Raw genomic sequence first — 13,046 nt, forward strand, 5'->3', positions numbered from 1 at the left:
GAGACGCAGGTGGATCAGGGCCAAGCCTGGAGGTTAGAGACGCGTACGGCGGCGGCGCAGTGTCAGAGTTCTTCGTTTTCATCAATGAACTGTGGTTCTGTAACATGTTAATAATAGTGGAAGTTGGGTAAAGGGGACCCAGAGACTCTGTGCTATCAGTTCAGCTCCTTTGGGAATCTTTTTTTTTTTTTTTTTAAGATTTTATTTTTATTTATTCGAGAATACACAGAGAGGAGAGAGAGAAGCAGAGACACAAGCAGAGGGAAAAGCAGGCTCCATGCAGGGAGCCTGATGCAGGACTCGATCCCGGGTCTCCAGGATCACACCCCGGGCCGCAGGCAGCACTAAACCGCTGAGCCACCGGGGCTGCCCTCCTTCGGGAATCTTATTTCTATAGGAAACTTCGGGGGGAGAAGGGGAGAAAATAGTCCAATTTTTATTTGTAAGATTTTATTTATTCATGAGAGACACAGAGAGAGAAGGAGAGACACAGGCAGAGGGAGCAGCAGGCTCCCTGCAGGGAGCCCGACGTGGGACTCGATCCCGGGACCCCGGGGTCACGCCCTGGGCCGAAAGCAGGTGCTCAACTGCTGAGCGCCCCCCCCCCCCCCCCCACGGGCTTCCCGAAGAGTGTTCAATTTAAACTGTTTCTCGTTTTCCAGCAAGTTATATTAATAATGGGGCACCTGGGTGGCTCCTGGGTTGAGTGTCGGCCTTCGGCTCAGGGCATGATCCCAGGGTCCTGGGATCGAGTCCTGCCTCGGGCTCCCTGCTCAGCGGGGAGCCTGCTTCTCCCTCTGCCTCTGCCCCTCCCTCCTGTTTGTGTTCTCTCTCTCTTAAATACATAATAAAATCTTTAAAAAGGTACATTAATACTAGAGTCATACATTTCATTTTGAGGAAGAGTATTATCTAAACTTTTAAGTCCCCTATTTATTAAAAAAAAAAAAAAAAAGAAAAACAGTCATCACTTGCCATGGTACCAAGTTCATCCGGTACAAAAGGTTGTTGAATCTCAAGTGACCCGGTTCTCTTCCTCGGAGAAAAGTTCTCTTACAAGTTTCTCATGTATCTTTCCAGATTTATTCTCTGAACATACAAGCAACCTCTGTGATGTGTGCTGTGTACGTCTTGTTTGTTTTTATTTCGCGGTGTATTTTGGAGATTGCTTCATATCGGCGAAGCACTTCCTCATTCTTTTTTTTTTATTGCTACATAGTATTCCATTTAATTAATCTATGCAGTTGGTCTCCCCTGGACGGACACTTAAATAATTTTCTGCTCCTTTTGCTCTTATAAACAGCGCTGCAGTAAATAGCCCCGGACCCTATTTTCACCTGCGTGGGAGTCCATCTGAAGAATAAATTCCTAGGGGCTATGCATATATTTCAGAGAACGGGAGAAGCCAATCTCAGCCAAATTTTTCCCATTCAGGACTTGAGGGGTGAGAAAACGTATTCTCAAGAGCCAGCATTTTGTTTTGGAAGTGCCGTGTTCAAGGGAAGGCTTCATTCTTCAGCACAACAGAGGCAAGAGAGCATGCTTCAAACAGCTAATCTGCTGATAATAACCTCCCGAAAGCAGAGAGGCAGACAATAGTACCAATAGTTTACACACTTGAGAAATGACTTGAAAATAATTGGGGCTGGTAGCCATCTGCCTGGTTCTTTCTTTCAAGAGCCAACACGTTTATTCCACCCAGGCACCAGGAGAGCCCCACGTTGGCATCGGCAACGATCAGCACCCTCTGCGGTCATTCTAGGAGGTTGTGTGTTTCCCTTAAAGCCCTCTGCGCTGGCCTGGGAGCAGGATGCTTCCCGAAGCTTTTCCTCTGCCTGCCAAGGGGAGGAGAGGGCTCATTTTGCTTGTTAGTTAAAAAAAAAATCTTTCTCATGGCTTGTGAAATCTAATTTTTCATTTCACTTGGAAATTTTTTATTATTTTTTATTTCATCAGCTCATGAGTTTCTTTTTTTAAAGATTTTATTTATTTATTCATGAGAGACACACACAGAGAGAGGCAGAGACACAGGCAGAGGGAGAAGCATCCCCTGATGTGGGACTTGATCCCAGGACTCCAGGATCAAGCCCTGGGTCAAAGGCAGGCACCAAACTGCTGAGCCACTCAGGGATCCCCATATATTTATTTTTAAAAAAGATTTTATCTATTTATTCATGAGGGACACACATACACACAGAGGCAGAGACACAGGCAGAGGCAGAAGCAGGCTCCATGCAGGGAGCCCGATGTGGGACTCGATCCCAGGACCCTGGGATCACGCCCTGAGCTGAAGGCAGGAGCTCAGCCGCTGAGCCACCCAGGCGCCCCGAGTTTTTCATATCAGACCCAGCTGGGGGCAATTGTCTCTGGCATATCATTCTGCAAAACCCAGAATGAGGACTCTGCACCAAAAGATACACTGATAATTAAGAAGGATAATCCGATGATAATACCTACCCTGGTTTGAGAATTTATTGGTTTACTGTATTGTTACCTTTAATGGTACAACAACCTGGTGAGATAACACTGTTATTATGGACCTGTTCTAGAAAGAAAACAGGTCTGCAGAGGTTAAATTATGCCTACATTTCTGCAGCTAGTAAATAGCAGAGAATCTGGATTTCTGTCCAAAACAAATACTCTGGAACATACTACAGCAGTGATTTTCAACCAGGGGGTGATTTTGCCTCCCAGGAAACATTTGACAATGTCTGGAGACGTTTTTGGTTGTCACAACAGAGTGGGGAGTGCTGTTAGCATCTAGTGGGGAGAGGCCAGGGATGCTGCTCAACATCCTGCAGTGCACAGGACAGCATTGCAGACCAAAGGGTTTTCCGGCCCCAGATGTCAAAAATGCCACGTTTGAGAAACCTTGTGATATACGGACAGGTATTCCCATCCAAGGCATTTCATTTTTTTTTTTCCCAAGGCATTTCAGATCGATTTTTATATCCTCTGTTTTTTTCTGGAATCCATATATTCAAGTTAAATACAGTGTGATCAACATTATGAGAATTTGAGTTCTATTTATTCTCTTTTTTGAAATTTTAAATAATATGCATTTAAAATAATGTTATATAAAATATTAGAAATGTCTAACTGACCTCAAAATGTGATGTACTGGGAGTTTCCTCTCAAATTTGTCAAGAGACCCAATTTTGGAGCTAGCAAGTTGAGTGGACTACAAAGTGTTTATGGTATAGCCACGTGGCAATGCTGGTAGGCTGGCAAAGAGAAGCGTTTTGAATTATGAGATTTATTCAGCTGCAAATCCCTGGCAAAAAAACCACACCTGCCCTGTACGGAGAACTGAATGGGAGAATGGCAGGCGGATTTTTATGTGCCAATAGGCACATAAATATTTTGGATTTATCTCAATCTATATAGATTTGCTATAAACTATCCTTGAACCGATACCCTAGGCTCGTGCATAATTCTTCACAAATTATTCCTCAGATAATATGCACTTATCAAACTTGTAATTATCTCAACAAATACGAAGTTGTCTTTGAATGAGACTATTTCCATAGCATACAAAGCTGGATAATTTTAGATTGTTCCCGTGTGTGAGTTTCCCGGAACGTCTGTGGGCATCTGGAGGCAAAAAGTATGTTTATTCTTTAGTGAAAATGATTGCCATTGTCGTGAGCGTTGCTGGAAGACAGGATGGAACGGCTCAGATGTCAGTGGAAATGCCTCTTCAATCTCAGATGTTCCTTGAATGCTCTTTGTTAATGCGAGCTGCAGCGGGGATGGAGAAGAGATGCTGCGGTCATGGTGCAGGATGGCTCACTGGCTCACCTCTTATATTCGGTTCTCATTTCAGTGAATGGGTCCCAGTGAGGTACAATGCGTTTTTCCAAAGATAAAAAGGGAGAGAGTAAAACAGGGGTCGGCAAACTCTTTCGGTGAAGGGTCAGATATTAGCTATTTTTAGGCTCTGGGGGTTGGATGGCCTGTGTTGGAATTAGCAATTCCTGCCTTTGTGGGGGGTGGGGAGAGAAGCCATCAACAATAGATAAATAAATGAGCACGGCTGTTTTCCAATAAAGCTTTATTTACAAGCAGGCAGTGGGCCTTGTTTATCACACCCCGGAGTAAAGCATAAATATATGAAGATATAAATGTGGATAGATATACAGAAAGACTTGGATGGTGGCAGAGAATATCAATTGTCTCGTTAGCACTCATTTCCCCTTCCTTTTTTTTAATTTTATTTTTTAAATTTATTTTTATTTTTATTTTTTTAAAGATTTTATTTATTTATTCATGAGAGACAGAGAGAGAGAGAGAGAGAGAGAGAGAGGCAGAGGGAGAAGCAGGCTCCATGCAGGGAGCCTGATGTGGGACTCGATCCTGGGTCTCCAGGATCATGCCCTGGGCTGAAGGCCACACTAAACTGCTGAGCCACCCGGGCTGCCCCCCCCCCCTTTTTTTTTTTTTTTAAGGTTTTATTTATTCATGAGAGACACTGAGAGAGGGGCAGAGACATAGGCAAAGGTAGAAGTAGGCTCCCAGTGGGGAGACCGATATAGGACTCGATCCCAGGACCCCGGGATCACACCTCGAGCCAAAGGCAGAGGCTCAACCGCTGAGCCACCCAGGTGTCCCACCCCCATTTCCCTTTCTTAAGGGCAGAGCCTCCATACTGTAGGACCCAGCAATGCTCCGATGATGTATCTATATATCCTCATCACTCTTGCCAATAAAGGTAATTAAAAAATATGTATTTTATTTATTTGAGAGAGAGAGCACAAGCAGGGGGAGAGGAAGGGGGAGAGGGAGAAGATTCTGCTGAGCACGGAGCCCGTCCATGTGGGGCTCAATCCCAAGATCCTGGGATCATAGTCTGAGCTAAAGTCAGACACTTAGCTTAACTGGCTAAGCCTCCCAGGTGCCTCCAATAAAGGTGATTCTTGAAGTGAAAGCAGAAAACATAGATGAGATGTCTGGGAGTGCTCTGTCAAGAGGCCTCTTCTAGTGGGCAGGTGATATTTTGCCTTCTGTTTTTCTCTTTTTGCCTGCGTGGAATATGGGAACGATTGCTGGAACTCAAGTGGTCACTTTGTGACTAAGAGGGCAAGTCCAAGAACATGTCAGAAGCCTCATCTTTTTTTTTTTTTAAAGTTTAAGCAATCTCTATACCTCATGTGGGGCTCGAACTTATGGCCTGGAGATCAAGAGCTGCATGCTGTATCTACTGAGCCAGCCAGGCACCCCAGAAACCTCATCCCTTTATATCCTTGAGCCAGTGAACCAAAGCCAGAAGTAAATGACCTCTGGACTTCTGGTTTTATAGAGGAAACAACCCTTATAAGCTTAAGCCACTGGATAAGTCAGGTCTCTACTTGCTGCATAACCAAACATCTGATACATGTTGATAAGGATAACAGGTATATAGGGGCTTCTGGGTGGCTTCATCTGTTATGCATCTGACTCTTGGTTTCAGCTCAGGTCATGATCTCGGGATTGTGAGATCCAGCCCTGCATCTGGGTCCATGCTCAGCAGGAAGTCTGCTTGAAATTCTCTCTCTCTCTCCATCTGCCTCTCCCTCTGCTCAGTCTTTCTCTTTCTCTCTAATAAAAATAAATAAACCTTTAAACAAAATCTTTAGGGGCACCTGGGTGGCTCAGTTGTTGAGCATCTGCCTTTGGCTCAGGTCATGATCCCAGGGTCCTGGGATGGAGCCTTGCATTGGGGTCCCTGCAGGGAGCCTGCTTCTCCCTCTGCCTATGTCTCTGCCTCTCTCTGTGTGTATCTCATGAATAAATAAATAAAATCTTAAAAAAAAGGATAACATATAGTTCAGCCTAGAAATATTAGAAGTAATAGTAAGTTAAGGCTATGTTAACCAAGAAGAGGCAGGGTTTATGGCTGAAGACTCTGAATCCATCAGATCTGGTGGCCAATCCTTTTTTTTTTTCCTGGTGGCCAATCCTGACTCCAGTACAGACCTTGGATAATTACTCTCTCTATCCCTCAGTTTCCTTTTCTGCAAGATAGGCGTAATACTATATGACTTAGAGTATTACTGAAAGACAATAGATGAATGCATACATATGCACGTATAGAGTGGCGTGTAATAAGTGCCCCCCAAATACTGGTCTAATATTATTGTTACCGCTACTGTTATTAATTTGTTGATCTGGGGAATGACCACTGGCTTCTTTGAAAGAGGATGTAGTTGGGAACAGTGAGTGATGACATTTATTCTCTACCACTCACTTTTCGGGCCTCCCCTCCATTACGAGAACAATACATGGAAATCCACCCACCATCTCCGGGTTTTTAGTAGTTATTATATGTCTGACAAGAGTGCTAGGTTCTGGGAGTTCCAAGATGAATAAGACAGTTCCTGTCTTCAGTGAGCAACAGCAACCTGCAAAACAAATATTAAAAAAAAAAAAAAAAAGCGTTAGGTGGATGCTAGACATGTGAATGGGACATGGTTGGGAGAAACAAGGGGTCCGGTTCTACATGGCTGGGTGGAAAGGCTCTAAAAATATAGAGGAACTGGGATTGAAAATATGAGTAATGAAGAGGGTGGTTTTTAATACAATCTGTTATTCATAGCGAAAAATGGTAAGAGGAAGAATTTTAAAATCAGTGGTATATTAAATATTGGTCATTTTTCCCCTTTCGATCTCCTCTTCAACCTTGTCCTCCCCGCTCTATGGCTGCCCTTTCTAGACTCTACCTAGACTCCCTTGCTCTGGTTTCCACTTGGGTTTGGCCAGTGGGAGGCACCTGTGGGAGACTGGCAGGAGGACACGGGTGGGGGTATTTATTTCCCTAACTCCCAGCCGCCCTAGGGGGTCTGCTCCTTCCACCCGAAGGTCACAGCCCTAATCAGGGGGCTTTCTCCCACAGCTCCTTTCTTCAGGTCCACAGTCTCCCAGGCTGGGGGGCCCGCTACAGGACCCTAATGATTTTGCTAGCTCCCAAGTATTCTGTTTCTTCTTTCTTTCTCTGAACCACATTCACGCCTTCGAAGTCCTCCCTTAGATACCTGCCCTATTTCAGGAAAGTCTCTGATGTTTGCTCCGATCCTGACCTGCAAACTCCGTTGCCAACAAGGGCACGGTCTGAGTGAAATGGGACCCAGTCCTGGGCAGGGGAGAGGGGAGGTGCCCGCGGTGCCCAAGAGAGAGCGCTAGAGTGACAGGTGCTCCTCGGCTCTTGTCTGCTTGCGCCACTTGCAGAGATGACCCTAGGGTGGCCAGACCTTCTCATGGATTGGTGGAGGCTAAAATACACAGTTTAAAAGAAGAAATTTCCCTCGTTTATGAAAACACTCCAGGCCAAAGAAAGCATTTGCAAATGACCTGTGGCTGCCACTACCGTAAGCCCATCACCGGGGCCTATGGATGCTTGCTGGCCTGTGCAGACTTGGCCTGCGGTATTTCCTTTCATGCTTTCAGCAACGCCAGCTTAAGGGAGGTTCTGCTATTCTCCTGAGGGAGCCAAGGACACTTTCAAAGAGGTTAAATGAGTCCATGAAGGCCACACCCAGATAAGAAGCCACAGTGAGACTCTGAGCCCCAGAGCCTCATCTGAGACTCATGCATCTACCTCTTCTTGGGTTTATTTATTTATCTTTTTTTTTTTTCAAGTTTTAAGCAATCTCTATGCCCAACGTGGTGCTTGAACTCATGACCCCAAGATCAAGCCGGGACCCCCTCCCATCTTCTGGGTTGTCTGGGTCACCTTGAGTGAGGCACTGGGGCCTTTCTTATCTCTTTGTGTCTCAATCAACTAAGTTTTTCTTTAAAATGTATTTATTGTTTATCTGAGAGAGCGTGTGTGCGAGTGGAGGGAGGGGCAGAGGGAGAGACTTTCTAGTGGGGCCCAATCTCATGACCCTGAGATCACGACCTGAGCTGAAAGCAAGAGTCGGCCTCTAAACCGACAGAGCCACCCAGGTGCCCCGGAGCCACTCAAGTTTTCGTGCTTTGCTATAGCATCCGTAGGAAACCAATAGAAAAGCTATTGTAGGATTTTGGTCTTTGTCCCAAGGGCTACTGGGAGGCATGGGGGCTGGTCATGTTTCTCTGGCCCCACTGGGAAGATGGGCGGAACGGAGGCAAGAATGCATGCAGGAAGAATAGTTAGGTGACTGAAGGCTACTAGTTAAGAGGTGGCAGTGAGACTAGTTAGGTAGTTGAGAAGGATAGGGAGGCAACAGGGAGACTAGTTAGGAGGAGTTTGATGTGGTTTCCCCGGGGGAGAGATGACAGTAGCTTGGAAAGGGGTTGAGGGTTAAAGATGAAGCCACACGAACGGATTGTGAATCCTTTAATGTGAGTGAGAGAGACATGTCAGCGGTGGTCCTAAGGCTTCTGGCTCGCTCACCTGGATGGATGGTAGTCCTATCACCTATCACCAGGCAGGCCACCCTCCAGGAAGACCAGCTCCCACTCAGCACAGGAGCCTAACGGTCAGCAGGCTGAGGTTCCAGGTAGTCAAACACACACCCAGCAAAGCCCTTTATATTTATATAGAAAGGGTTGAAATTAGTACATTCTTTAATGTTTTTGCCTTCTACAAAATACTCCTTCTGGGGGTCTAGTGCAATTCAGCACGTGGAAACTGACCTTTGTTTCATATGAGCAACTGTTTGATAATCCATTGAATGGATGTAACTTAATTTATTAAACCAATCTCCTATTGATGCATTTGTCTCCAGGTTTTGAATTATTTGATTGCAGGTTTTTCACATTTTTAAAAAACTTGACCCACTAGAAGAAGTATGTACATTTTTATGTTAGGACCCACTATACCTACACACAACACACACACACACACACACACTTATTTACACACCACAAAGAGTTTGATAAAATGGTGCTTACCCTTTCTATGTAATACCCTATCCTATCCTATCCTATCCTATCCTATCCTATCCTATCCTACCCTATCCTATTCCTATCCTATCCTAAAAGTGATAGTTGGGATTCACTGAATTGCTCTTACCAGCTACTGATAGGTTACAACCCACAGTTTGAAAAACACTTCTAGTGAATATTTATAAATAAATAATTAATTTATCAATATGTAATAATTATTCATTATTAATACTTTGTTAAGTAAATACTTATACTCTATTGTTTGAATATTTTATTATTTATTTTTTAAAAGATTTTATTTATTTATTCATGAAAGACACAAGGAGAGAGAGTCAGAGACATAGGCAGAGGGAGAAGCAGGCTCCCTGCAAGGAGCCTGATGTGGGATTTGATCCTGGATCCTGGGATCATGCTCTGAGCAGAAGGCAGACGCTTAACCACTGAGCCACTCAGGCGCCCCTGAATATTTTATGAGTCAACAACTTATTTAACCCTTACAAAGCCCCCAGTGGGATAGGAGTATTTGTGCTCCCCGTTTTCCAGATCTGAAAACTGAGGCACTGAGAAGATAAGCAAGTGCTCTGGGCCACGGGCTTGTATGTCGGGGAGCTGTGCTTCAAACCTGGGTGATCTGACTGCAGTTGGGGCTCTTAAAGATCAGCCCACGTAGTCTCAGGAACTGATGTGAGACCAACCATCTATTCAGAAATGTGCAGTTCTAAATAGCCTCATTCAGGGTATATTCCTCTACAAGATGTTTAAACAGGACGTTGACAAGTGTACGCTGCTATTCAGTACTTCGATGAGTACAGAAGCCAAACAAAGATTCCCCAAATTTACCAGTCTCCTCCAGAAACTCAGCATCAGTAACGCACACAAACACACACCCCACACCCCTCAACCCTCGAACCCCAAATTAAATAACATTGCAGAGGCACTTCTCATTCAGAGGCAGTAGGGAGCTTCACCATTATTTATTGATTTCCCCCCAAAGTTATCAAGTTCTAAAGCCTAATTATTGGTGTAATAGTTAGCCGAGATGTTTGGAGAATTGTAAGCCCCTTTAGCTAATGCATGGCATATGTCGGAGGGATTCAGCTAATTCACATATCTGTCTGCACTATTAATAGAGAAGGTTACATGCCAATTATCCAGGCTTCAATCAGCCTGTTTGGATACAATAGAGCCAGTGTTCACACACTTGATGTGCCACATTCCTTCTAGACATCAGAAGCAGCTGGTCCAGATAAAGACCACTGGGGTTTCGATATTTAGGAATCACGTCCACGGAAGAGCTGGAATTGAAACTTGATTGCTACATCTTGACTGGAGGTATCTTTAACCTGGATTCTTTTGAAAAATGCCTAGTGGGTTTGCAGTTCACTGGTCTTTAAACATTTCCTGCTCAGACTTGTTGGGTGGGTGGGTGGAGGTGCCGAGGAAGAGGAGAGAGACAAAGGCACGAACGGCTTAAACGAGGAAGGAGAGAATAATAGGCACGGTGAATGGATTCCAGCAGAATAAGGAACCCGCACATATTCTTGTGCCCAGTTTTAGAATCAAACAGGCTAAGATACTGCCCCAACCCTAGGATTTCGACCTTGTGTGTTGAAAAAACACCTCTACGTGTGCCTGTGTGTATGTAATTTCATCTCTATTTCTCTTCCCCTTTTCATTTATTTTTTCCCCCTCTGCTTCAGAAACTCGATTGGAAGTGCTGCAATCTCATCAGAAAATGCTGCTTCCGGTGGTATTTTTAACCAGGAACAGAAGCAGAAGTGTCTGGAATCACCCGAGAAAGCCCCAGCTCTCCTGAGAGCTGTTCTCGAATTTTGCTGGCACAGAGCGCTGGAGCAGTGATCAGGGAGTTAAAACGGCAGATGTTGGGGGCCTAGGGGGGAGGGAAGGCAGATACCTGAGCGTCTCTATCCTTCCCCCTACCTCCCTATCTCAGATCGCAGTATGAAATCAGAGCTGCTACCCACTTGCCTCAGGTCACACAGCCCAAGACTGGCACAAACGGAAGCAAACAGTTCACAACCGCCAGCCCCAGCTCTGCCTCCCTCCCAGGCCGGAGGCTTGCCCTCCCTGACATGGCCCAAGTACAGCAGCAGACAGCCGTACCTTAAAAAAAAAAAAAAAAAAAAAAAAAAAAATTCCAACAACAAATAGACAACAGGCAGATACAACATGCTGGCCTTGTTTTGTGTGCGATTTCAGCTCAGTGTGTATTTTTTTCCCACCCTCCCAGCTGAAAATACAGTAATTAACTCCATGCAGAAGGGGGAGGGGGGAGGAAGCTCTCTCTCTCTCTCTCTCTCTTTTTTTTTCCTTTCCCTAGACTTGAAAAGAAATTCTGGCAGATAATTTGGCTGAACATGAAAAGAGAGAGGCTGCTTACAGCCGCCCAAATAAAGTGCTAGGTTGGTGAGGCTCCGCGGGCTGAGTTGGTTATTTCACGGCATGAAAAGCAGACATTTATCTGTTCCCATGGAGATGCGTTTTCTACTAGTCAATCAGACACTGAGGAGGTCAGACAATAGCCGGTGGATCCTTTTTAAATCTTGAGAGACAGTCAAGTCTCCCTTTATTTTCACATTCCACCTGAATTGAAAGGAGTCTAAACGATGCCTCGGATATACCTGTAGACGCAGCTGCTGTAATTTCGAGGGATCCGAAATAAGAAGAAACTCTGTCTGCTGATGTGGAAGTCTGGCACCCCCCCCCGCCCCCCCCCAACTCCAGTTTCCAATCCGACCTTGTCCTGTCACCCTCCTCATTTGCAACAATTCGGCTTCCACACTTCACCCCTCTCTCCTGAATCAGAGAACTCATAAGGTCCCGGATTAAATGCTGACAATTTCCAAATGACTGTGGGAGAGGGACAGGGGCCCTTCAAACACAACTTCGTGGAAGCAAGAAAAAGCTGCCCCAGAAACACTGGAAACTGGATGCCTTGTAAACTTGGAGCCTGGCATTTCCTTGCCCCCACAAGTGCCCTTGCAGGAATGCTTAGGGCTGCTGTTTGATCCTATGTGCGTGTTCTCAATCCCAGAAAATAGATCATGCTCCCTTGCAGAGTAGGTTTCTCTCAGGAGGTAAACTGCGGCGTAAATGCCTGGGGACCGGGATCACATCAAGACTTTCCAAACAATCTTCTTTCAGATGTGTCTCTTCCTGCATCATTCTTGCGCATGCCTAGGGCAGAAGCAGCTGTGCAGAGGTCTTGGAGAGCTAATTGGGGAGGGAGAGCGCATTTCCCCGGGATCACATTGGAGGCAGCCTCTCAAAGGTGACTCACACAGGAGCCTGTTGACCCGACCCTGGAACAGAAAACATCAGGCGGCGGAAGTCAGGATTTTGTCATCAAGGAACTTCATTCTGGTTAATGCAGTCGTTCAAGTGCGGCTCCGAAGCGCAGGGCAGGAAGGCAAATGCAAGCCGGAGTCCTGCTCATTCTGAGCCGGGCGCTTTGCTTGACGCTGCATTTCCGCGGCCTGGGAGGCAGAGGCTCCTGCGTCTCCCGGGGGGGCTCAGTGGGCCTGGTGGGCTCGGTGGGCTCGGTGGGCCTGGTGGGTTCCGTGGGCTCGGTGGGCCCGGTGGGCTCGCTGGAACACAGGTACCACCCGGGCCCCCTCGCCCAGCACTTTGGAGCACTCCCAGCCAAGAGCAGGCAGGGGAAGGAGAACCTCTGGCGTATCTAATAAACTAGACCATCCTATTTGTTAAGGAGGCAAAAGGCAGAAATTTACCTTGAACATTTTCTTGGGAGTTTCATTTCCCTGGAAACATGTGGCCCACATTTCTCCTGCATGTGGGTCAGTATTTGCCCATGTCCTTCTCTTATTTTCTCATTGTAGCTTTTTTTTTTTTAATAGTAAGCTCTGTCTGCAGGGCACCTGGGTGGCTCAACGGTTGAGCATCTGCCTTTGATTCAGGTCGTGTTCCCCGGGTCCTGGGATCAAGTTCTGCCCGCATCAGGCTTCCCTGCAGGGAGCCTGCTTCTCCCTCTGCCTCTCACACTCTGTGTCTCTCATGAATAAATAAATAAAATCTTAAAAAAAAAATAAAGTAAGCTCTACACCCAACGTGGGACTTGAACTCATGACCCTGAGATCAAGAGTCACAGGCCCTGCTGACTGAGCCAGCCAGACAACCTTCATTTGAGTTTTTTTTTTTTTTAAGATTTATTTATTTAT

The 13,046-nt window shown here is 45.8% G+C and overlaps 1 long non-coding RNA gene across 2 annotated transcripts in view; it reads left to right on the top strand.

Annotated features, from left to right (window-relative positions):
• Positions 1-11,544, top strand: part of LOC144298544 (uncharacterized) — a 44,318-nt gene extending 32,774 nt beyond the window's left edge. The window contains exon 4 of one of the 2 annotated variants that reach the window (XR_013365476.1): positions 10,548-11,544. This is a non-coding gene — a long non-coding RNA (uncharacterized LOC144298544). Of the gene's footprint in view, positions 1-1,303; positions 4,495-10,547 lie in introns of those variants that run through there. The other variant, XR_013365478.1, reaches the window with a different exon arrangement.
• The last annotated feature ends 1,502 nt before the right edge of the window (positions 11,545-13,046 follow it).

This window comes from Canis aureus, chromosome 26 (genome assembly GCF_053574225.1).
Source record: "Canis aureus isolate CA01 chromosome 26, VMU_Caureus_v.1.0, whole genome shotgun sequence".
Taxonomy (NCBI): Eukaryota; Metazoa; Chordata; class Mammalia; order Carnivora; family Canidae; genus Canis; species Canis aureus.